Here is a 25,591-nt window from a genome sequence, read left to right on the forward strand (position 1 = left end):
CTGGAACAGGATTACGCATTTTCTGTGTCCCTTTGCAGCTTTCAAGTAAACTGTCTCCCTAGTTAAGCTGCATGTTTTTCTCCTGTTCCAGCAGCTAGCTGCCTGTGTGAAATGCAACATTATTGCTACATATGCCACCTTTACAGGGCCCTAGTTGGTTGCCCTGGCAACCTTCCAATCTTCTTAGCTAGAAGGTTGGTTCAGCCCAGCTCCCCTGTCTTTCTGGCAGTTACATTGGTCCGTAGACTGTTCCTGCCTGCCACAGGAAAGTGTCTTTCTTTCCCTACAAGCTGGCTTTGTGAGTACATGCTACCCTCCATTACACCACCTGCAAGGCAATCCTTTTTTACCTTCCCCCCATACCAAGGCACCTTAATCTAGAGAAGCACTCTCTCACTACATACCACCATCAGCAAGTGCCTGTTATATTTCTGTTGACTCCCCCAATAAAGTTAAAGAAAATAGAAGGACTTTGTGTGCTTTCAAAAGGGGACGAGTTAAACCACTGGAGTCATTCACATCCTCCATGTGACCCTGGTTCCAGAAGAGCGTGCACTCCTGCCGCCCCAGCGATGTGTGCACTAGGCTGCAGGAGATTGGGGAGGCGATCGGGCCTGGCGGGGGCGTGACAAACGCGTTACAGAGCTGGCTCGCCCTCATTGGCTGAAGCAGCTCACAGATTTACTTGTCAGGCCAAAATGTAGAAGCGTCGGAACTGCAATAGGAAATAAGGTAAGAGTACTGAAAGTGAACACGTGCGCAAGTGCACGCACACAGCAACGCCCCCACCATGAGTGCGACCTTAGTTATTAATGTCCCCAGTACAGAAGTACAATGTGCACCATACCTCTTATAGTTCATACTCTGCACTATTGCTAACAACATTGGTTTAATACCATTCAGCACATACAGTACGAGGCTAACCATTCAGCAATCCTTTAACGGAAAAGTTTAGGAATCGTATGTATGTAAATCTTTATTGATGCAGCGCCAACAGTGTACTCAGAGATTTACAAAAGATACAATACAGGGAAATATAATACATTAAGTGCAAAAAAGAAAATCAGACAATAGGAAAAGATCCCTGCCCCGCAGAGCTTACAATCTAAGTGAACACCATGTTACATCAGATACACCCATACAGTCAGCACATCTTTCAATTCAATTACACCTAACTATCACATGAACCTGCCCAACTAATTAAATAACCATTAAATACAGCTACAACATCAAGTACAATAAAATAGAATATTTATATCAAATGTGCCAGTTGCCAAAAACATATGATGCATACATCATAGAACATGCATGCATGGTTCTACGGGCGCTGCGAGGCACATTTATAAAAAATAAAAATAAAAACACAAGAATATCTACAAAAAAAATAAAACAAAATAAACCTAGAAATGTGTAACTTGAAATCAATTAGGGCCCTCAACTTTCTTCAAATGGTCCTGTCTTCACGTGCCAAAGAGCAGTGCCACTTGTGTGGAAGTGGCCACGTAGGTGTAACGCAGCCCGATCCCTGAGTGACAGACAGCTATCACATTAGAGGCAAATGATAACAGATTTAGCAGCCTGAAAGGTACATCCCTCTTGACTGTGCCTGACCCTTGACCTGACTCCTGCAAGCTTGACTAACACAGGGTAATTGTCACAGGTGCAGAGAAAAAGCCAGGCCTCAAAGCCTGCTTACAATAGCAAGCGGGACAGGGAGCTTAGAAAGGGGGCTTGACCTCTGGTGACAATTCAAGGACATTTCCTTTAAACAACGATAGAAAGAATGGCAGGGGGGGAGGGAGACAGACGAGCAGGAGGAACTTGGATGAACTCCATGGCCAAGGAATATGTGTAACCTCAACCATCTAGTGAAGATGTAGAAGTTTAACCCCTGCAATGCCATGTGGGGAGGTCTGTTTGGGAAGAGACTAAACTTTCTACTTCCTCTTGACAATAAACAGCTGAACTGCTCCATAATGACAGAGGATCTCTATGGATTTTCAGCACGTCTCACCCTGATCCCATAGCTCTTTATTCTAGGAAGGAAAGAGATGGAGGGCAAAGCCCTTAAAATGGTTTCTTGCAAACATTTTTTATCAATGTTGAAAATATTTAATCACTGTTAAAGTAAAAAAAACAAAAACAAATGTTTCCGTGAAAACATTTCTATATACAGTACTGTGGGTCCCAAATATTTATTATCTTATGTGTTAAAGTGTTGTTATTTTCCTGTATCTCCCTGGTTAACGATGGCGGCACAATTAGTCTACACATAAATAAAGGAAACATTGGTTGGATTAACAGATTCTGGGAACATAGACGTGTTTACAAAACAATTTGATCTCAAAGTAGATTAAAGATCTTAAAGATGCAGACCCAGCACTATCCAACATGTATGGTTTAAAAAAAAAAAATCAGTTCTGTAATATGGGAAAATATTTGTAGCATTTTTTTTAAAACAACGCTGAATTACATTTTTAACGTATAACCATTTACAAAGTCACACCCCCTTCCCCTTCTGAGGCAGGCTCTGGCACACCCCTTTTTTTAGCCCTGCCCTCTCTAGCAGTGCACCAATTGTAGCTAGTGACTGCCTGGTCACATGATCTTCCCCACAGAACTTTGTATCTTTGGTCCTCTCCTGCTGCACTGACAGCCATTTAGTGAACCCCCGAGCCGAATCTTCGCCGATCGATCACAGGAGAACGGATCGATCGGCAACTTAGCTAATTACTTATCATTGCGTGGATTGTACTGATGCACATATTAAAGGGGAAACTAAATAAATAAAAAGTCAGCTAGGACTGCTGCTTTAACATACTCCAAAGCATTTGGTTACTATAGACATTAAAAGTAAATTATGTTTTTTAAAATACGATTTATACTTGTCTAATATTTTTTTAAATCTCACATACTTAAAGCTGCAGAACAGAATACATTATTATATTTTTTTAGCTACATGTTTGAAGCAGGGGTCTGTGGAGCTGAACTGTGGTAACTGTGTTAATTTCAGCTCCGAAGACCTCCTTCTTCCAGAGATATTTAACTACATAGTGGTGCCGGTATCCCTGCAGTCAGAGAATCTGTGTGCCTAACAGAATGGCGGCTTTAAATGTCCTGTGGACCAATGAGAAGCCGTCGCTGCTTCCTATTGGCCAGCGTGACTGGGACATTTAAACTTCACATGGATACCGGCACCACTAGGGAGGTAAGTATCTCTGGGAGCAGGGAGGTAAGTATCTCTGGGAGCAGGGAGGTAAGTATCTCTGGGAGCAGGGAGGTAAGTATCTCTGGGAGCAGGGAGGTAAGTATCTCTGGAAGCAGGGAGGTAAGTATCTCTGGAAGCAGGGAGGTAAGTATCTCTGGGAGCAAGGAGGTAAGTATCTCTGGGAGCAGGGAGGTAAGTATCTCTGGGAGCAAGGAGGTAAGTATCTCTGGGAGCAGGGAGGTAAGTATCTCTGGAAGCAGGGAGGTAAGTATCTCTGGGAGCAAGGAGGTAAGTATCTCTGGGAGCAGGGAGGTAAGTATCTCTGGAAGCAGGGAGTCCCCAGAGCAGAAATTAACACAGTTCAGCTCCGGAGACTCACTGCTTCAAACCTGTAAATAAGAAAGAAACGCAGTGTCCCTGGCATGTCAGAAGATCGTGATAACAGCTCCGACCAAGTGCCCTCTACTTCCGTTTCCTGTAACCGGGGACCAGAAGTGGCAGTGGTCCGTGGCACTAAAAAAGGGTAACCTATTAAACATGCCACTGCCATTAGTTCACTTTAGCCGTCGGAGGGGCAAAAACAAAGCAAAATACTTTTCTGCAATGATGAATATTCTAGATCAGCGGTGCGCAAAGTGGGGGGCATGAGACTCAGTGCGAGGGGTGCGGGGTTTACATCGGCCCCCGCACGCTTCCTCAATACATTTAAATGAATGCCGGGGAGCTGCAGGGCCTCTGTAAACTTCTACTTACCTTGTTTCAGACGCTCTTGGTCACGCGTCGCCATGGGGTCATGTGACGTCGTGACGCCAGGACGTCTGGGGCAAGGTAAGCAGGGGGGGGGGCGTGAGGAGAGGGGGACAGACAGCAGGGGGGCGCAAGGAAAAAAGATTGCGCTCCCCTGTTCTAGATGCCTGTTTCAGCATCACTAATGTAAAAATAGGAGAGAATCAGGTAAAGCAACTTGGGATGCCCCTAAAAAAGCGGTTTAGGGTAAAGGAGAGTGGAAAAACTGGGTGCTAAAAGCAAGAAATCCTGGTCAAGGACCCCTGATGAAGGTGCATGTGCACCGAAACGTTGGCTGCAACTCTGACTCTTTAGTCATTAAATAACCTTTTTTTTGCTACATTGTGAATTTTCCAGTCGTTTGGTGTGCTTGGCTCCTTTCTGCATCACTGATGACATAACAAAACTAAGGGAAATGCCGAATATGAGATACCTTTCTGCAGCTTGGGCAGCAATCGTGAAGCCTTGAGGTTGCAATGGTAGTTTCCATGAGATAGTGCCCCGATCGAACCTATTGCTGGTTACCCAATTCATCTCAAAAAGAACTTCTGTTTTATGCATTTATTTCTGCGTTGTTTTCCCTTCGCTGGTTAGATTGTAAGCTCCTTGGAGCAGCCATTCTCTTGTCATACTGTTTGTAGAGATACGGAGGAGCATTATCTCTTTATTGATACGGTGTATTACTCTGTGTCAGGGGCGGCCAACTCCAGTCCTCAAGGGCCACAAAACAGATCAGGTTTGCAGGATATCCCTGCTTCAGCACAGGTGGCTCAATCTTCGACTGAGCCACTGATTGAGCCACCTGTGCTGAATCAGGGATATCTCTAATACCTGGCCTGGGGGTGGCCCTTGAGGGCAGGAGTTGCGCACCCCTGATGTATGTTTATTCTTTGAGTGAAAAAACGGAAGTAAAGGCCACTAGGAATTCTCTGATGTATGGAGAGGCCTCAGAGGTCCCCCACCTTAGGACGCGATTATACACAAAAAAGCTCGCCGCGTGTAGCGGCGCCGTGCCGCGCCAACACAAGGTAGCTTGCATCCAATGCAAGTGATTATAGTGACGGTCGCGGCGCACCGTACTTGCAATGCGCACGTTGGGGAAGAGACAGACAAATAAGTTTTTTTTTTCATGCGACGGCCGTGTCACGTGAGCGGTTCAGCCAATGAGAGCAAACCGCCCACGGCCACACCTCCAAGCCTCTCCTGCTCTCCCTTCCCGGAATAATCCAGACCCCGCTCGGCGGCAGCGCTGGGCGACGTCACAGAATAGCGCTGCCGCCCTGCAGCACTTGCTATAATCAAGGCCTTACTTGTAAAAGCTCACTCTTGTACTTTAAGGTATATGGTTCTAATTCATGTATTCCTTTCATTTACACATATGTACAGTATATGCTATATAAATAGTGTAGCATTACAGGTTTAAAATGTGTTCCAAAGATCTTTCCCTCCGTTTCACATAATCAGACTGGGTTGTAAATCAGGTACCAAAACATTTGTGGAAATACTGTATATGTAATTTTGGGACCGAAATAGGGACAGGGATTTGAAGTGATCTTACGTCCATTCCCCATTAAAATGTCAGCGCTCACACACCCTCCAGCAAGCTCTGCACAAATTCCATGGTACAATTCCAGGAGCGCTGAAGGGTTTCACAGAATACAATGGCCCTAATATGCAACCACCCAAATATTTGGCCAGACAATATGAAAGGGGCACAACAAAAATGTCAGAGATATTGGGTTCGTTGGTTTGGGACAGCAACGTTCTTCAGTGTAGAAAGCAGAAATGACGGCCGGGTTCCTTCTAAAGGTCGGAGGTCGCGCCCTAAAGTTATTATTTAGTCATAAAATGCTTTGATGAGTAACCTGATCACAGCTCCGTGTATACAAAGCCTAAGGATAATTGTCTGTGGAAAATGGGGAGATTATGTTACTCTTAATAGACTGCCAGGCCTCCATATAGCTAGATAAATACGGAGTCTGTGGTGAAAGGGGTGATGGGAACCTCCATCTGTTTAGTTCCTGTTGGCTCTGCGTAATTATATAAACACGATAACTAGACAGGATTGTATTACGGGAATCTGCCGCCATTTTAGAAACCTCTGTCACTGTGGTTTCTGTGTGTACCCTGAACTTAACCCCTTTGAGCCTGGTCTTCTGAGGCAACAGGAAACTGTGGCAACCTCATGGGGTATTGAACAATGGTAACTGACCAGGTCCAGGAGGTTACATAGTACAGCGGTGCGCAAACTCCCTGCGCTGAGCCCCCCTACCTGCTCTGCTCCTCTTCGCGCACCCCCTCACCTCTAATTTTGCGTCAAATGACGCTGCGGGGTCATGTGACGTTACCCGCAGCGTCATTTGACGTCACGTCTCTATTACAACGGGCGTCATTTGACGCCGCGTTGTCATAGAGACGTGTGACTGGAGCCGGGTACGTTTACAGAGGCCTCGCGCTTTCAGCGCGGGACCTCTGTAAATGCTGCACCCCCCTGAAAAGTCTCACGCCCCCCAGTTTGCGCACCGCTGACACAGTACATAGTAGATGAGGTTGAAAAAAGACGTACGTCCATCAAGTTCAATTTATGCTAAATTTAGATACTTTATCCTATATCTATACTTCCTTATTGATCCAGAGGAAGGCAAACAAAAAACCCCAGTGACATATAATTCAATGATATCTCATAAGGGGAAAAATAAATTCCTTCCTGGCTCCAAGAATTGGCAATCGGATTATTCCCTGGATCAAACTCCTTCCCATGTATACTTATTTGGTATATCCCTGTATACCTTTCCTTTCTAAAAAGATGTCCAACCTTTTTTTTTTTACAAATCTATTGTATCTGCCATTACTGTCTCCATGGGTAATGAATTCCACATTTTAACTGCCCTTACTGTAAAGAACGCTTCCTTTGTTGCTGGTGAAATCTCCTTTCCTCCAACCTTAAGGGATGGCCCGAGTCCTTAGTACTGCCTGTGGGATGAATAGTTCTTTTGTAAGCTCCTTGTATTGTCCCCGAATATATTTGTATATAGTTATCATATCCCCTCTTAGACGCCTCTTTTCTAATGTAAATAAATCTAATTTAGCTAGCCTCTCCTCATAAGTTAGAATGTCCATCCCCTTTATTAATTTGGTGGCTCTTCTCTGCACTCTCTCTAGTTCCATAATGTCTTTTCTTAGGATTGGTGCCCGAAATTGTACTCCATATTCAAGGTGTGGTCTTACTAGTGCTTTGTAAAGGGGCATAATTATGTTTTCTTCCCTTCCATCTATTGCCCGTTTGATGCAAGATAAGATCTTGTTTCCCTTTGCAGCTACTGCATGACATTGGGTACTATTGCTAAGCCTGCAGTCTACAAGCACTCCTAAATCCTTCTCCATCAAGGAATCCCCAATATATCTCCATTAAGTCGCCTTTTTATTCTTGCATCCCAAATGCATAACCTTACATTTATCTGTATTAAACCTCATTTGCCAATTACCTGCCCACGTTTCCAGTCTCTCCAAGTCCTTCTGAAGAGAAATTACATCCTGCTCTGATTCTATTACCTTACACAATTTAGTATCATCAGCAAAGATGGAGACTTTGCTCTCGATCCCAACCTCAAGGTCATTAATAAACAAGTTAAAAAGCAGGGGTCCCAGTACCGATCCCTGAGGTACTCCACTCACGACTTTAGCCCAACCTGAAAAAGTTCCATTTATGACAACCCTCTGTTGTCTGCCCTTTAACCAGTTTTCAATCCAGGTGCATATATTATTACTGAGTCCAATTTTCTTTATTTTGTACACCAACCTCTTGTGGTACTGAGCCTGTGGAAATGGAGTCCTTGAATATTAAATATAATGGTTTGGCTATTACTGAACTTAACTCCTTGAGAACTCTTGGATGTATGCCATCGGGGCCAGGTGCCTTGTTTACTTTAATTTTTTCAAGCCGCCTATGAACTTCCTCAGTTAACCAATATGGAGGTTGTGGCTTCCTCCTGCGGCACTACAATTGACATTGATTCTTCCCTGGTAAAGACAGAGGCAAATAATTTGTTTAGTGCCTCTGCTTTTCCCTTATCTCCAATAATCTGCCTACCCATCTCACACTGAAAGGGTCCTATATTTTCTTTTCTCATTTTTTTGTTATTAAGGTACTTAAAGAACTTTTTAGGGTTGACCTTACTTTCTATTGCAATCCTTTTTTCATTATCCATTTTTGCCAATTTGAATGAAACTAAACGCCTTCCTCTACTTGTTCATTTCCTCCCCTACCTGTTTATTTAGCCACATTGGTTTTGACTTATTTCTTTTATACTTATTACCCAAGGGTATACACTGATAAGTGTGCTTTTCTAACAATGTTTTAAAGACTGCCCATTTATCTTCTACATTTTTCCATGCAAAAACATCATCCCAATGTATTACTGGAAGTTGTGGCACAGCGAGGACACCGTAGCAGTCAACACTTGTGGTGACGTCAGCAGGGGATCTGATCGAGGAGATCCCAGAGACATTGAGTCCGGACGGCAGAACTCCTCGAGGTTACTGACGCTGTATACGTGACTGTGAGCGGTGCACTTCAGCTAGTGAATACTCCACACTAAGGCGAATATACAAGTCACCTTTGGTGAGTAGGATTCTAGTTTTTCCCACTCGGCGGAGCAACTTTTATTGGAGTGCAAGGAGCACCATTTTATGTGTATTATTGTTGTTGCTGTACATTGTGTACACTACTTTTATTCATATATTCCTCCAATTTGGAGAATTAAATTGCTCTAGCAGCATAACTGTGCTATGTTATTGGGGTAATTCACTATTGTGATGTTTTCCACATTTTTTGTCTCCCTTTCTATGAGGTACGAATCTTCAGGATATTGGATATTATCTAAAGTCTTCATTTAGGTGCAAGCTGCTTCTATCCATAGCGCCACAAGAGGTTAATTACTCTCATTACCATCACTGGTTGTGAGATAACCAGATTGACTTTTTGGGCAGCTCATTGGACTCTTTTTTTGGACTCTTCGGTACAGGTTGTTTAATTTATATTATTATTGTTTGTCACGCGAGCGCTAGTTTTGCACTAATATTTCACTTATTGTATTGTATGTCTTTATTTATATAGCGCCATTAATGTACATAGCGCTTCACAGTAGTAATACACGTGGTAATCAAATAAATAACAGAGCATGGGAATAAGTGCTTTAGACATAAAAGTAACATTAAGGAAGAGGAGTCCCTGCCCCGAGGAGCTTACAGTCTAATTATACCAATGAATTACTTGTAGATTAGTCCTCAGTTTATTAAAATGTGCCTTTCTAAAGTTTAAGGTCTATGTTGAACCCAAGTAATCTGTTTTTTGATCATTTATTTCAAATGAGACCATGTTATGGTCACTGTTACCCAAATGTTCCAGGACTTGAATATTTGCTATTACTTCTACATTGTTTGATATGACCAAATCCAGTACTGCCCCTCTCCTGGTTGGTTCCTCAATAATTTGTGTCATATAATTGTCTTTAAGCACCCCCAAAAACCTGTTCCCTTTTGTTGTAACGCTAATCTCATTGCCCCAGTCTGTCAGGATAATTAAAATCCCCCATTATGCAAACATGACCCAAATGAGCACACAGTGCCACTTTTTGCTTCAAAAACCATTTTTAACATGGTTCCCTACACTGTTAACCAACCCAATAAGGTCGAAACAGCTGTCTGTGGGTGGGTTTTCTGGGTATGCACCTTAACCCTGGCTGTGCTCAAAGCTGTGACCATGCAGCAAGCTTAAGCCTATAAGGAACCATGTTAAAATAGAAGAAGGTAGTCTACTCTAACAAGAGCAAACAAAACACAGCACTCGGTGGTAAGTGAAAAAAGACCTGTAATCAGATATACAACAGCACAAACATGACCAACGTTTCGGTCCTCATGGGACCTTCCTCAGGGTAGTGCTAGAGACTACTGGCCGTGGAAACCTTATATACCTCAGAACCCACACCTAATTGACAATTAGCTACTCTGATTGGTCGTGAAAAGTAATCCCATGATCTGTCCCAATGTCTCCTATGTCGCGCTACAGCCGTCATACACTCAGCTGTGTTTGAAACTGAAATCGGGTGATGCGCACGCAGATACGTCAGAGAGCCAATCCATGTGCAGGAAGATCGCGTCCTCAGTCGCTATGGTAACTAGTTACTGCTTGTCATGGGAGAGGGGGTTTGGCCCGGTATTAAAGGGGTTGCACCCCATATGGTCACCCCCTGACCTCACTTGGGAGGCAAGAGGTTAACTGGACTGCAGTCCAGTAATGTGTTTTTATCCTGCTCCAGCACTCAAATGTGTATTACCCTGTAATAATGTATTTTCCCCATTCCAGTGTCTGCACCAACACTCACACTGGGATCCATTCGGGAGGAGAAGGGTTAATAGTTAGGAAGTGATTGTAGACCTTTGTTCCATTTTCCCGCCTTTGCAGGCTCCATTTTGCCGTTTCCCATAGGCCGCCATGGCAGCTCCATACAATCCTATGGGGATTCTGGCGATTTGGGTCTGATATCAGTATTCTGAGGCCAGAGTCACGTTTAGTATGAATAGCCCAGATAGTTTCAACTCGTTCCTGCTACAAGCACAACAAGTACTTTGTCTTTTCTTCACTTTATTGGGGAAAGCATAGATTCACAAAGGCACTTGTGGATGATGGTGTTGTGGGAGAATGTCTCTATGGTGAGTGTGCTTGATAGTGGGGAAAGGTGAAAAGGATGAGGCCTTGCCAGTAGAGAGAATAACAGAAGGTACTCACTCAGCCAATGTAGAAGGTAAAAGGAAGTGAGAGGGAATCTGGGTAGCAGGGTAGTCTGGGGACAGACCATCTGTGAGCAAGGCAGAGGGGGAGAGCAGACTAGCCCATTCTGAAAGAAAGGCTGAGGTTGCTATAGCAACTCACTGGCTATGACTATGTAAACAACATGTGTATCAAAATGTTGCCTTTTACACATGCAGCAAGCTGCTGGGACAGGGAAAATAACAGGCAGCTAACTAGGGAGAAATGAATCCCATAAACTGCAAAGGGAGAAAGAGGAATATGGAATCTAGTTCCAGGACACTCCCCGTCTGGTATCTGGAGATACCACTATATTCCTCGAATATGTGGAACATATGTGCAATACAACAACATAACAATGCAAAGTTCATATCCACATAACGATGTGATACCGGCCGGTACCACCAGCTTAAATTCCTTTGGCCATTTCGGTAAGGGAGGCCAAGTGGATGCAGAGCTCCAGGTTAGCTTGATGCACCACAATGTCTCTCAGAGTCCACGGAACTGGTAGTCAGTTCTTCCTTGTTATTGTCCGATTTAGTCATTGGGAGGATAATCTCTGTGATGGGTCTTAAATAGGTTTTAACAATCCCACGTTGGGTCACCCGCACTTCTACCTTGCGGACCCTCTCATCTTCGCTTGGGATGGTTTTGATAATAAGTCTGTCGATAGGTAAGTCTGCCATCCTTTGGTCTTGGCTTTTGCCTCGCAACATTCGGCACCTAACACATTTGTGGAGATTACTGGCCACGCACATTTTCATGCCCTAATAGCGCCTTCAGTGAAGTGTCGTCCCTGATGCATGACTTGTTCATGATAGTAGCACACCAACAAAGTAGTGATGTGATGCCAACCAGGAATGATAAGAGGATTGCTTTCCTCCCTGCTAAGTTGGGACTTGTTGAGGCGGCCTCCTACTCTCATGAGACCGTCATCGTCAATGAAGGGATTTAACTTCCAAAGTGGGCTGTTTTTGGGGACACTCTTCCCTCCACGAATGCAACTGATTTCTTCTGCATACGTTTCTCTCTGAACATGACCGAGAACAGTTTCCTTTGCCCTTGTAACTTCCTCCACGGTGCGCAACTCTTTGCAGAAGTGCCAGCCGTGGCAGCCGGTTGTTTTACCATCTGGTGTCTGGCGGAAGGAGAAGGCTATATGCCTGAGATGGGCTACTGCTCGCAGAAGGGCTGTCCACCTTGAGAAGTGATGGAATCGACGTGATCCAAATGCGTTCCTTTACAGTACATTTGTGAGTAACACGGATACTTGAGGCCTTATCTCCGTATCCTCTTCGGGATCCACGAGTTCAAAGTCGCCAACTGGGGTTTATGGCGTTTCCGCGGGCTGCATAAGAAATGTGGGTCCTGTGAGCCACGACATATTCTGCAATTGCGCTGCGGGTACTGATCTTGTGGCATGGTCTGTAGGATTTTGGTCTGTGGGCACATGGTGCCATTGTTCTGATCGGATTGACTTCCTGATTCTTTCTACGCGGTTGGCCACGTATACGTAGAATCTTCTTTTCTTGTTACATATGTAACCTAGTACCACCTTGCTATCTGTGTAGAATTTGACAGCATCTGGTTTGCAGTCCATCTCGTTTTCGATGAGTTCTGCCAGTTCTACCGTTAACACTGCGCCACATAGCTCGAGTCTGGGTATGGTGTGGTCGGGTTGTGGCACCAGCTTAGCCTTGCCAAGTATGATCCTGATATGGTATCTTCCACCCACGTCCGTGGTTTTTAGATAGGCCACTGCTGCTATGGCATTTGTGGAGGCATCTGAGAACACGCAAAGCTCTTTGCTGTGTGCAGCGGTTAGAGATATGGGCGAGTAGGGGCGTGGGATCTGAAGTTGCTCAAGGGTCTTCAAGGAATACTTCCACGTTTCCCACTCTTTCCGTTTTTCTGGAGGTAGTGGGGTGTCCCAGCCTTGCTTCTCGAAGGTCATTTCTCTGAGAAGAGACTTCCCTTGTATAGTGACAGGAGCTACGAATCCTAGCAGATCGTAAAGACTGTTAATAGTGGACAGGACTCCGCGTCGTGTGTAGGGTTTTTCCTCGATGGCTACCTGGAATGTAAATGTGTCTGTTTTAAGATTCCAGCTTATCCCCAGGCTCCGCTGTATGGGAGGCGTGTCGGTCCCCAGATCCAAATTCTTGAGATCGTTTGCATGATCATGCGCGTGGAACGCCTTCATCACTATGGCACTATTGGAAGCTATTTTGTGCAATCTTAGGTTGGCGTTTGCTAACATCTTTTGTGTCCTTTTGAGTAGGTCTATGGCTTCTTCGGTGGGGACTGATTTCAATCCGTCGTCCAAATATAAGTCTCTTTCGACGAAGTTCCTCGCGTCTTTCCCGAACTCTGCTTCTCCGTCTTGAGCAGTTCTTCTGAGGCTGTAGGCAGCCACCGCAGGTGATGGGCTGTTACCGAAGACATGTACTTTCATGTGGTACTCCATGATTTCGTCTTCTATGTCGTCATTTTGGTACCACAGGAATCTTAAGTAGTTACGATGGTCTTCTCACACAAGGAATCAGTGGAACATCTGTTGAATGTCTGCTGTTATGGCAAAAGCTCCTTGCGGAAGTGGATCAACACGCCCAGAAGACTGTTTGTCAGGTCCGGCCCGTTGAGGAGAACATCGTTTAGGGAGACTCCCTGGTGCTGAGCACTGGAATCGAATACCACTCGAATTTGGCCAGGTTTCTGGGGGTGGTAGACGCCAAATGACGGGAGGTACCAGCATTCTTCGTCTTCTCTCAGTGGGGGCGCCGATTCTGCATGACCACTGAGGAAGATCTGCATGAAGGCCACAAAGTGTTTCTTGGTCTCCGATTTCCTTTGTAGGTCACGGCGAAGCGAAGTGAGCCTAGACATGGCGTGGTCTCTGTTGTTTGGGAGGCGTCTTCTTGGTGAGCGGAATGGTAGTGGGGCCACCCAACTGCCTAATTCGTCCTTGAAGAGCTCCTTATCCATTAACCTCATGAATTCTTTATCTTCCATTGATGGCGCCTGTTTGTCATCGTCCTTTGTTGTCTGGAACGCTGTACACCCTAGGTCATCAGTGTATTTGTTTGTCACAAGCGCGTCTCCATATGTCTTTTTGGTCTCGAGCTTCTCATGGACCTGGAAGTGGTTCGGATAGGGTTTGAAGTGAGATGCACGACCGTTCTCCAACAAGTTTGTTCATAGGGCGTCTACGTTGTCGGGTCCGCGTATCCTGTCTATGCATACTTCTCCCACTACCACCCACCCTAGATCGAGCCTTTGAGCGCTAGGGGCATTGTGGTCCCTGTTTTGCTGTTCGCGGATATTGTGTGCTCTCATGATGTCCCTGCTAAGTAGCAGCATGATCTGGGTGCCTTCGTCTAGTGGTGGGATACGATCGGCAATAGCTTTGAGATGGGGGTGGTGTCGCGCCACGTGTGGTGTGGGGATTTCGCTCCTATCTTCCGCCATGTGATTGCACTCGATGAGTGTGGGAAGGGGCATTTTCACTTTGCCGTCTATTGAGCATATGGTGTAGCCATTCACTCTCCTCCCTGTAGTTTCCATTCGCCCTGCACACGTTCTGAGAGTGTAAGGAGAGGCACTGTCTTGTATGTTGAACATATCGAAGAATTCTGACCTGACCAGCGACCGATTGCTCTGGTCGTCGATGATAGCATACATCCTTTTAGCTCTTTGGTGTTGTCCCTCTGGGTGCACTGCTACAAGACATATTTTAGAGCAAGATCTACCATCGCTTCTTTCCCCACATACCTCTGTGCATTTGGACGCTACCGACGTCGAGGGGGTGTATCTCACTCTTCTTCCTCCCCGCCCTGCTTTGTCGTAGGGTTAGGGGCCTTGCTAGATCTGGGCTTCATAGTCTCTGGGTGTAAAGCGGCTATGTTCCTGTCGCTATTGCACTCTATGCATTTCATAGCTTCTTTGCAGTCCTTGAATAGATGAGCTGTGGAAGCACAACATTTGAAACAAGCTCCCCATTCCCTGAGTAAGTTCTTTCGCTCCTCTATGGGCTTCATTCTGAATCCGATACACTTGTTAAGCGGATGCAGCCTTTTGTGTATAGGACATTCTTTGTTAAGGTCCCTTGGTTTCTTGTTCCTGACGGCCGCCTGGTCGGGACTCGCGTGGGTCGTAGGGGCACACGTCCGTCCTGTGGACAGAGATGGGTGTTCTGGCATCCTTGTATCTCGCTGCTGACCTTTCATTCCTCGGGTGGCTGGCACTGGATGTGGTCTGCGCACCTAAGATGAAGCTGGGGTCGTTTCTTGTCCTTGCTGCTTCGCGAATGAAGCTTAAGAAGACTGAAAATGGGGGGTAGGCGACATGCTTCTCCCTTTTGTATTTGGAGCCTTGTGAAATCCACCTTTCTTGGAGGTTGAAGGGTAGCTTCTCCAAGATGGGTCTCACTCCACGAGCTGAGTCTAGGACGTTGAGACCTGTTAAGTCTTTTCTTGCAAACTCCAGCTCTTGCAGCAGGTCCCCGAGTTCTCGTAACTTCGAGTAGTCTCTAGCTGTGATCTTGGGAAAGCTGTCGACTCTTTTGAAGAGCGAATCCTCGACTGCTTCGGGGCTACCGTAGCACTCTTCTAGCCTTTCCCATACTAGGTCAAGACCTACTTGGGGGTGGTTCGCATTTGCTGCCACGAGTTTCTTCGCGTGTTCCATGGATTCTTTTCCCAGCCATTTGGCTAGCAGTCTGAGTTCTTCCCTAGCTGAGACGCCTAGGCTCTTGATTGCGTCCTTGAACGCGAACTTCCACATACGGTAGTTCTCGGGACGGTCGTCAAAGTTGGTAAGTCCTGTTTGCACCATGTCACGCTGGATCATGTACTTGGCCATGTCTGTCAGGCCTGAGGCATCGGCGTGTTGGTCACGTTCTGAAGTAGTTGCTGGGAGGGTCCATGCGGTCGCCTCTTTCTTGGCGTGGTCGCGTGATGACTGCTGGTCAGTGTGAGGGGCTGTGTTTTCCCATGTGGGTGTACCTGGATTGCGAGCCTGTTGTAGTGCATCCGTGTGCGCGCTGGCGTGTGGATCACTGTTGCGGCTGTGGCTGTCCCAGGTAGTGTGTACCCTTAAAGGAACAGCATCTTCTCCATGTGGACCTAGCAAGTCTTCAGTGTTTGTGGTATCGCTCCCGTCGTGTTGAGATGGTGCGCTGGTGTTTACACTGAAGAGGCTCCTTACGTAGTCTTCAGTGCGTTGGGCTGGATCCTCTGAGGCTATCCGTCTGTACGGTTGCTCCCCGCCATCCTGTTGCGTGGCTGCTTCTAAGACTTCGGCTTGGGCTATGGCGGCAGCAGCTTCCCTTTCTTGATTTAGGGCCTCTAGGTTAACGTCCACCTCTGTCTTTTTCCGTTCAGCGGTGGCAGTGGCTGCAGTTGCGGTGGCAGCAGCGGTGGCAGTGGCAGCGGCTGTCTGCTCCTCCTCTTCTATGCGGGCCCTTTCTAGTTTCATGGCTGCCTCTTTCTGAGCGTATGCGGCCCTGGCACGTGCGGCCTCTGCGGTGGCTCGCGCCTTGGTGGCGTTTGCACTTGCGCTAGACACGTGAGATTGCACTGACCTTGCTGACCTTGACGAGTTTCTGGATGTGCTGGAGTGCTGAGATGCGGTCTCCAGGAGAAGCTCTTTTCTCTCGCTTTGGGCGTCCGTGATGGTGGTCTGCAAGAAGCCGTCGCGCTCCAGGTCGGTTGCCTCCTGCTGGTCACGTTCCCTGAGGCTTTCTTCCGTGTTGATTCTTTTTAGGTAGGCGAGATATGTTTCTGACAGCATTTGGTAGCGTTTGTGACTTGACCTTAATAGTGATATCGCTTGCCTAATCTGTCTCTCCTGATCGCTAGTACTTGCAACGTTACATATTTCACGACCAGTGTCCTCCCAGGCCTTCTCTAACTTTTCGCGGTGTGCGTCAATGTCAGTTTCGTACTTTTTACGGGCCTTTTGTGTTAGTGTGACTGTCCGTTTAGGCCTTGCGTCTGCCTGTGCCTGTTGCAGTTGCGCAGCGGTCTCTGTGTCTGAGTGGTCACTCTCCTGCGTGATGTCTGGTGAGGCTCTGAGTTCTGCCATGCTTTAGGTGTGTGTAGGCCTTTAGCCAGTGCGTGTGGCATGCGGTCTTTTACCTGCGTCAGCGATGGGCGACTGTCTCAGATGATGCCGAGCGGTATCCTGCAGCGTTCAGCGTAGGGGTAGCTGTACTCACAGGTGTCCGGTGGCTCTGACCCGTGTCCTGGCAGGTGTCCGGTGGCGTGGCCCTTGGTGGCGCTAACAGGGGGGATGTGCGCAGGGGTAGGTGAGATGGTAGCTCCTCACTACGGAGCTGGGCAGAGGGTGAACTCAAACAGAAAAAGGCAATCAAAGTTCTGTGTGCTATGAACTGTCTGTCTGCAAAGCTGCTGCCTTGTGTGCAAAGTTGTTTGCTGGCTGTGTGCAGTGTAAGCTGATTGTTGATAGTAAGGCTGCTGCTTGTCAGTCTGCAGAGACTGCTCTGTGTAAGCATAAAGTCTTTGAGTTGCAGCTCCTGTATGTGTCTGTAAGGCACACAGTCATCCTTTTCACTATTCTGAGGCCAGAGTCACATTTAGTATGAATAGCCCAGATAGTTTCAACTCGTTCCTGTTACAAGCACAACAAGTACTTTGTTTTTTCTTCACTTTATTGGGGAAAGCATAGATTCACAAAGGCACTTGTGGATGATGGTGTTGTGGGAGAATGTCTCTATGTTGAGTGTGCTTGATAGTGGGGAAAGGTGAAAAGGATGAGGCCTTGCCAGTAGAGAGAATAACAGAAGGTACTCACTCAGCCAATGTAGAAGGTGAAAGGAAGTGAGAGGGATTCTGGGTAGCAGGATAGTCTGGGGACAGACCATCTGTGAGCAAGGCAGAGGGGGAGAGCAGGACTAGCCCATTCTGAAAGAGAGGCTGAGGTTGCTATAGCAACTCACTGGCTATGACTATGTAAACAACATGTGTATCAAAATGTTGCCTTTTACACATGCAGCAAGCTGCTGGGACAGGGAAAATAACAGGCAGCTAACTAGGGAGAAATGAATCCCATAAGCTGCAAAGGGAGAAAGAGGAATATGGAATCTAGTTCCAGGACAATCAGAGAAGACCTGCAGGTGGCGCCCGAGAGGAGGAGCGGCGGTCCCCCATTGTAAGTCAATGGAGCCATTCATTTCAGTGGGAATTCCCCGACGCTGACCTCCAGGAATGGGTTGGCAGCCATCCAAACCGCAGACCGCAGAAGCGGATACAATATCTAAAAAAGAGCTTTTGATCACACTAGTTCAAGTTCAAATACAATTGGCGTGGGAAACTTAGGTTCTAGGGCACCCAGGAATAAAATTCTTTTTGCCCCTAGACCCTAGGAACCCCCACACTCGACCACCACCGGGTCCGAGAATTAAGGACCCCCGTAAAGGGTCGCGCTCGCCACGAGGGTCGCGCCATTGACTCTAATGGTAGCGGAGGTCCCATTGATTCCTATGGCGGCACCGGCCCATGCATTTCCTATGGAGGCACAGGCCATATTGATTCTAATGGTGGAAAGCCGCGTGGCTTTGAAACGGCTAAGTCCGAAAGTGTATAAAGTGTAAACCTATATCTCCGGTTCTGTGAGTACCAGAGGGCTGGGATTTTGGTCGCATGTAGTCACTGCTCCGGTATGACTGCATGGCCATTCCCAGCCCTCTCCGATCAACCAGGCGGAGTATGGTGAAAATTGTGATGTCCCCATTGACTTCAATGGCGGAGTTGCTCCATTGAAAGCCTATAGCGGCGGAGCCCATTGGCTCCTTGCGGAAGCGGAACAACACTCCTGGAAGACTGGTTGTCGTGTCTAGTCCAGTAAAGAGGGCGTCGTTCAGAGAGACTCCCTGGAGCTGAGCGCTGGGGCTGAACACTATCCGGATTTGATCGGGTTCCTGAGGGTGGTAGGCCCCAGATGATTGGAGGTACCGGCATTCTTCACCTTCCTTCATTAGAGGTGCTGGCTTTGCGTGGCCGGTAAGGAATATCTTCTGGATGAAGGCCACAAAATTGTTTTTGGTCTTTGGTTCCCTTTGTAGGTCGCAGAGGTGCGAAGTGAACCTAGAGATAGTATGTTCTCCATTGTTTGGGAAGCGCCTTCTTGGTGAACGGAATGGTAGCGGGTTCGCCCAACTGCCAGGTCCGTTTCTGACGAGCTCCTTGACCGTTGACATCAGGAATTCTCCATCTCCCATCAATGGTATTTGCTTGTCGTCGTCCTTTGTGGTCTGGAATGCTGTGCACCCTAAGTCATTGGTGCATTCCTCTTGCAAGAGAACGTTTCCACGTATTTTGGTGATACGCCTTTGTATCTCTTTGTTGACTGCCCTCAGGAGGTTGTTCTCTCCTTGGACATGTATTGTATTGTATGTCTTTATTTATATAGCGCCATTAATGTACTGCACCGACACACTTTATTCGAGCAAATACCCGGTATGTACCTGGCAGATACCTGGAATGCGCCGCTCCTCACCTCTGACAAGCCCCGTTGCGTTTGCCTTCCCAGCCTGGGTTCATGCCTGGCTGACGGGCGGCTGATCTGTTAAATGATAATGATTAGGATTTAATAGGCTGCAATGCTTCGCGTGTCTACCAGATGGCATAAATTCATGAATTGTAATGCAGTATATATATATATACTGTGCAGTATTGCAGCCAGCGGGAATAAAATGCTTCAATCCCTGCCTGGAAAATAACCCAATGCACTCGGGCAGAAAACAGTCACAAACCTCAATACACCCGGGTATACCCGAATTCGTGGGACTAGCCGAGCTCGAATAAAGTGTGTCGCCAGTGTACATAGCGCTTCACAGTAGTAATACATGTGGTAATCGAATAAATAACAGATAATATAAATAAACGATCATGGGAATAAGTGCTTTAGACATAAACATAACATTAAGGAAGAGGCGTCCCTGCCCCGAGGAGCTTACAATCTAATTGGTAGGTAAGGAGAACGTACAGAGACAGTAGGAGGGAGTTCTGTTAAGGACATGTCGAAAAACAGTCTCTTTTGCCCTAGTAAATCCCTTTATGAGATGTCTCTGAGATTGACTTTTTTTTAGACGTGTGAGAGGACAGTCTTTTTGGCACTGTGGCTTCACCTGTAGGGCGCAATCTTTTGCGGTTATGCCAGCCGTGACAGCTGGCTGCTTTATCGCTGGATACTCTGTGGAGAGGAACGACTGTACATCCTAGCCGTGCCATTGCTCGCGAGAGGATCGTCCGATTGTTTATTGTCTTTTGGATGACCCCTTTGTCGGTCACCTTTGGGAGGTTACTTTCTTCCTTCAGTGGAGTCGACTCGTCATCCTTGGTTATCTGAACCGCTAAGCATCCTAGGCCATTGTCACATCCCCCCGATGCAAGGATGTTTTTGTTGACCTCAGGGCTATGACCTTGTCTTTTCTCTTCACTTGGCCCTTCGGTCACTTGGAGATGGCCAAGACATGGTTCAGAGAGAGATGTGTGTCCACATTCTGTTACTACCGTTCTGCGGGCGTCAACATAGTCTTACCCGTGCTCTTTGTCGGTGCACGCGTTGCCCACTATCACCCATCCTAGGTCAAGTCTTTGGGCGTATGGCGCGTTGTGGGGTCCGTTATGCTGTTTACGGACTTTATGTACCCTCATGATGTCCCTGCCGAGCAGCAGCAAGATCTTGGCGCCTTGTTCTACCGGCAGGATGTAGTTGGCTATTCCCTTGAGGTGCGGGTAATGGCGTGCCATGTCTGGTGTGGGAATCTCGTCCCTGTTTGTGGCCATTTGGCTGCACTCGATGAGTGTGGGAAGGGGCATGTTCACTTTGCCGTCTATTGAGCATATGGTGTAGCCATTCACTCTTCTCCCTGTGGTCTCCATTCGCCCTGCGCACGTTCTGAGAGTGTAAGGAGAAGCACCGTCTTGTATGTTAAACATGTCGAAGAACTCTGACCTGACCAGCGATCGGTTGCTCTGGTCGTCGAGGATTGCGTACATCCGAATAGCCTTCTCAGGTTGTCCCTGGGGGTGCACTGCGACAAGGCATATTTTGGAGCAGGACATTTTGTCACCTTCTTTTCCGCAAACCTCAGTGCGCTGAGATGTTGACTCTCCTTCTTCTTTCTCCCCGCCATGCTCCGCTACGGAGGATGGGTTGTTGAGTTGGTGGAGTGTCAGCGCCTCTGGGTGTAACGATGTCACGTGCTTGTCACTTTCGCACACTGTGCATTTGATCTCTTCTTTACAGTCCCTGGCTAGGTGAGTCGTGGAACCGCAGCACCTGAAGCAAACTCTGAATTCTCCAAGCAACCTCTTGCGTTCCTCTAGGGACTTCATCCTGAACCCAAAGCACTTGTTGAGTGGGTGTGGCTTCTTGTGTATGGGACATTCCCTGTTTGGGTCCCTTGGTTCCTCGCCTCCGGCGACCGACTGATCGGGAGTAGTTTGGGTCATGGGAGGCACGTCCGTCCTGTGGACCGAGATGGGTGTTTGGGTGTTACCATATCTCGTCACTGGTCTCTCGTTCCTCAGGCTGCTTGCACTGTATGTGGTTTGCGCACCCAAGATGAAACTGGGATCGTTCCTTGTCCTTGCCGCTTCGCGGATGAAGCTCAAGAAGAATGAGAATGGGGGGAAGGCGACTTGCTTCTCCCTTTTGTATCTGGAGCCTTGTGAGATCCATCTTTCTTGGAGGTTTTAGTGTAGCTTCTCCAAGATGGGTCTCACTCCACGAGCTGAATCCAAGACGTTGAGACCTGTTAAGGAGTGGTCTTTCCTTGCAACCTCCAGCTCTTGCAGCAGGTCCCCGAGCTCTCGTAACTTCGAGTAGTCTTTAGTTGTGATCTTGGGAAAGCTGTCGACTCTTTTGAAGAGCGAATCCTCGGCTGCTTCGGGGCTACCATAGCACTCTTCTAGCCTTTCCCACACTAAGTCAAGACCTACTTGGGGTTGGTTCGCGTTTGCCGCCCGAAGTCTCTTCGCGTGCTCCCTGGATTCGTTCCCCAGGAGCTTGAATAGCAGGTTGAGCTCTTCCCTTGCTGAGAAGTCCAAGCTGTGGATTGCGTCTTTGAACGTGAACTTCCACGTCCGGTAGTTCTCAGGGCGGTCGTCGAAGCTGATGAGCCCTGCTTGCACCAGGTCACGCCGGATCATGTACTTGGCTATGTCTGTCAGGCCTGAGGCATCGGCGTGTTTGTCCCGTTCTGAGGTAGTTGCTGGGAGGGTCCGCGTGGTCGCCTCTTCCTTGGCGTGGACGCGTGATGACTGCTGGTCGGTGTGAGGGGCTGTGTTTTCCCGTGTGGGTGTACCTGGATGGCGAGCCCGTTGTAGTGCATCCGTGTGCGCGCTGGCGTGTGGATCACTGTTGCGGCTGTGGCTATCCCAGGCAGCATGTACCATTGACGGAGCAGCGTCTTCTCCTCGTGGACCTAGCAAGTCTTCGGTGTCTGTAGAGTCACTCCCTCCGCGTTGAGATGGTGCGCTGGTGTTTACACTGAAGAGGCTCCTTACGTAGTCTTCAGTGCGTTGGACTGGATCCTCTGAGGCAATCCGTCTGTACGGTTGCTCCCCGCCATCCTGTGGCGCGGCGGCGGCCTCTTCTTTGCTGAGAGCTTCTAGATCCGCGTCTAATTCGCCTTTCTGCGCACAGCGGCGGCATTGGCAGCGGCGGCGGTAGCAGCGACAGCGGCGGCGTTCTGCTCCTCCTTCTATGCGCGCTCTTTCTGCCCTTACGGCTGCCTCTCTCCGACCATATTCGGCCCTGGCACGTGCGGCCTCTGCGGAGGCTCGCGCCTTGGTAGCGCTGGTGCTAGCGCTGGACCTTGAAGAATGCCTGGATGTGCTTGAGCGCTGCGATGCGGTTTCCAGCAAAAGGTCTTTCCTCTTACTCTCGGCTTCCGTGATAGAGGTTCGCATGCGGCTGTCACGTGTCGAGTCAATGTTATGCTGTAAGTCCCTTTCATGCATGCTTTCGCCGGTATTAGCCCTGGCCAGGTAGGTGACGTATGCCTCTGATAGCCCTTGGTAGCATAAGTGGTCTATCTTTAATTGAGTTATTGCCTGCTCGAGCTGTTGTACAGAATTGCCAGCGGCGGCGACATTGCGTATCCCAAGTATGGTAGTGTTCCAGGCCAACTCTAATTTAGCGCGGTTGCGCTTCAATGTCAGTCTCGTATTTTTCACGGGCCTTTTGTGTCAGTGTGACTGTCCGTTTGGGCCTTGGGTCTGCCTGCGCCTGTTGCAGTTGCGCAGCGGTCTCTGTGTCTGAGTGATCGCTCTCCTGCGTGATGTCTGCTGAGGCTCTGAGTTCTGCCATGCTGTAGGTGTGTGTTGGCCTTTAGCCAGTGCGTGTGGCGTGCGGTCTGTTACCTGTGTCAGCGATGGGCGACTGTCTCAGATGATGCCGAGCGGTGTACTTCAGCGTTCAGCGTGGGGGTAGCTGTACTCACAGGTGTCCGGTGGCTCTGACCCGTGTCCTGGCGGGTGTCCGGTAGCGTGGCCCTTGATGGTGCTAGCCGTGGGGATGTGCGCAGGGGTAGGTGAGATGGTGGCTCCCCACTATGGGGCTGTGCAGATGGTGAACTCAGACAGAGAAAGGCAATTAGGTTTTGTGTAAGGAGCACTGTTTGTCTGCAAAGCTACTGCCTCGTGTGCAAGGTTGTTTGCTGGTTAAAGCTTGCTGCCCTGTCTGAAAGACTGCTTGTGCAGTGTAAGCTGCTTGGTGCTTTTTTGTCTGCAAAGACTGCTCTGTGTTATCATGGAGTCTGGAGTAGCAGCTCCTGTAAGTGTCTGTAAGGCACACGGTATCTTTTTCACTATTCTGAAAGCCAGGGTAATATGTAAGATGATTTAGCCAAGATAGTGTAAACTCGGCCCTCTTTTCCAAGCACAACAAGTCTGTTTCTTTTCTTTACTTTATTTGTGGAAAGCAGGTAAAAAACAGGTACTTGTGTAGAGATGTAGGTGTTGGGATAATGTCTCTCTATGTGCTTGGTAGTTAAAGGCAGGTGAAAAAGATAATCCTACCAGTACAGGAATTTACAGCAGAGTGCTCACTCATCCAGAGGTTATGGTGGAAAAGGAAGTGAGGGGCAAGGGTCACACTAAAGGTTCAGTGAGACTGCACTAACTGTCAGCTAAAGACAGGGGGGGAAAATGGGAAAGCCCATAGCTGGGAGGACTGGAGATGTTGCCAGAGCAACCAGGGGTATGACAGACTGGAAGGAAAAAGGGCTACATAGTGTATCCATTCCATCTGCACTGGGAGTGAACTGCAAGGAAAGTGACATCCTAGTGCAGCTAGCAGGGGGAACTGCCAAGGGAAGGGGGGCTGAAACTGAGAAGGCAGATATGGGTATTTCTGTTCCATGTTCCATGACATTACATCTTAATCTAAGTCCTAATAATAAAGATAACCTGATCAACCAAATTACACAAAAACATGATACTTTTTCAACATTTATTTATCCACAAATGATTCAACATTCAATATCCATGTGTGAAAAAGAATGTGAACCTTTAGATTCAGTACCTGGTGGAACCCCCTTGCGCAGCAATGACTTCAACTAAGAGTTTCCTGTAATGGCTGGTCAATCTCTCACATCGGTTTTGATTAATTTTGTCCCATTCCTCCTTACAGAACTGCTTAAACTCAGTGACATTTGAGTGCTTCTTTGCATGGACAGCTCGCTTCAGGTCTTGCCACAACATCTCGATGGGGTTTAGGTCCGGACTTTGACTAGGCCATTCTAAAACGTGGAATTTCTTCTTCTGCAGCCATTCTTTTGTAGATCTGCTTTTATGTTTAGGAACATTGCCTTGCTGCATGACCCACTTTCGTGTCAGCTTCAGATCACGGACGGATGGCGTGACATTTTCCTCTAGAATCTTCTGATACAATGCAGAATTCATAGTTGTGTCAATGATTAAACAGAAATAAACTTTATAAATCGCTCATCCTAATCATTATTTTATCTCTTATTTATAGTTTCAGGTAAGTAACATGGTGCATGAGGATATGTACAGTAATACCAGGTATGATCAAAGAAGATACAAACAAAGAATCCTCTACAAGAATGCACTCTATGTTTCCATGTGTAGAGTTTGCGGACAAATTGTCCCAACAGTTTCACTTGCCAAACAGATGACTATTTCTTGATCTAAGATCAGCTGCCCAGATTAAAAATAAAAAACAATAAAACTTTAATAAAGTTTTATTGTTTTTTTATTTTTAATCTGGGTAGCTGATCTTGTGTCAATGATTGCAAGCCGTCCAGGTCCTGAGGCAGCAAAGCAGCCCCAAACCATCACACTCCCACCACCATGCTTGACGGTTGGGATGAGGTTCTTCTGTTCGAAAGCAGTGTTTGGTTTTCGCCAAACATAACGTTTCTCATTGAGGCCAAAAAGTTGTACCTTTGTCTTGTCTGTCCAGAGAACATTGTTCCAGAAGTCTTGTGGATCATCTATGTGCTCTTTGGCGACCTTTACATGGACAGCAATGTTCTTTTTAGAGAGCAGTGGTTTCCTCATGGCTATCCTTCCATGAACACCATTCTTGTTAAGTCTTTTTCTGATAGTTGAGTCATGAACACTCGCATTAGCCAAGGCGAGAGTGGCCTGCAGATCTTTGGATGTTACTCTGGGTTTTTTTATGACTTCCCGGATGATTTGCCCGTTTGTTCTTGGAGAGATTTTGGTAGGATTACCGCTCCTGGGTAGAGTTACTGTGATCTTGAACTTTATTCATTTGTAGACTGTCTGACA

General features: G+C 47.3%; 1 long non-coding RNA gene across 2 annotated transcripts; it reads left to right on the top strand.

Annotated features, from left to right (window-relative positions):
- Nucleotides 1-112: 112 nt before the first annotated feature.
- On the top strand, nucleotides 113-24,750 carry LOC142502232 (uncharacterized). Of its 2 annotated transcripts, XR_012803684.1 has the most exons (5): nucleotides 113-732; nucleotides 8,420-8,615; nucleotides 8,845-9,018; nucleotides 10,062-10,166; nucleotides 24,465-24,750. It is a non-coding gene; the product is annotated as an uncharacterized LOC142502232 (long non-coding RNA). The 2 variants fall into 2 exon arrangements; XR_012803683.1 differs by having other exon boundaries at nucleotides 8,420-9,018.
- The last annotated feature ends 841 nt before the right edge of the window (nucleotides 24,751-25,591 follow it).

The sequence above is a fragment of the Ascaphus truei genome, chromosome 9 (genome assembly GCF_040206685.1).
Source record: "Ascaphus truei isolate aAscTru1 chromosome 9, aAscTru1.hap1, whole genome shotgun sequence".
Taxonomy (NCBI): Eukaryota; Metazoa; Chordata; class Amphibia; order Anura; family Ascaphidae; genus Ascaphus; species Ascaphus truei.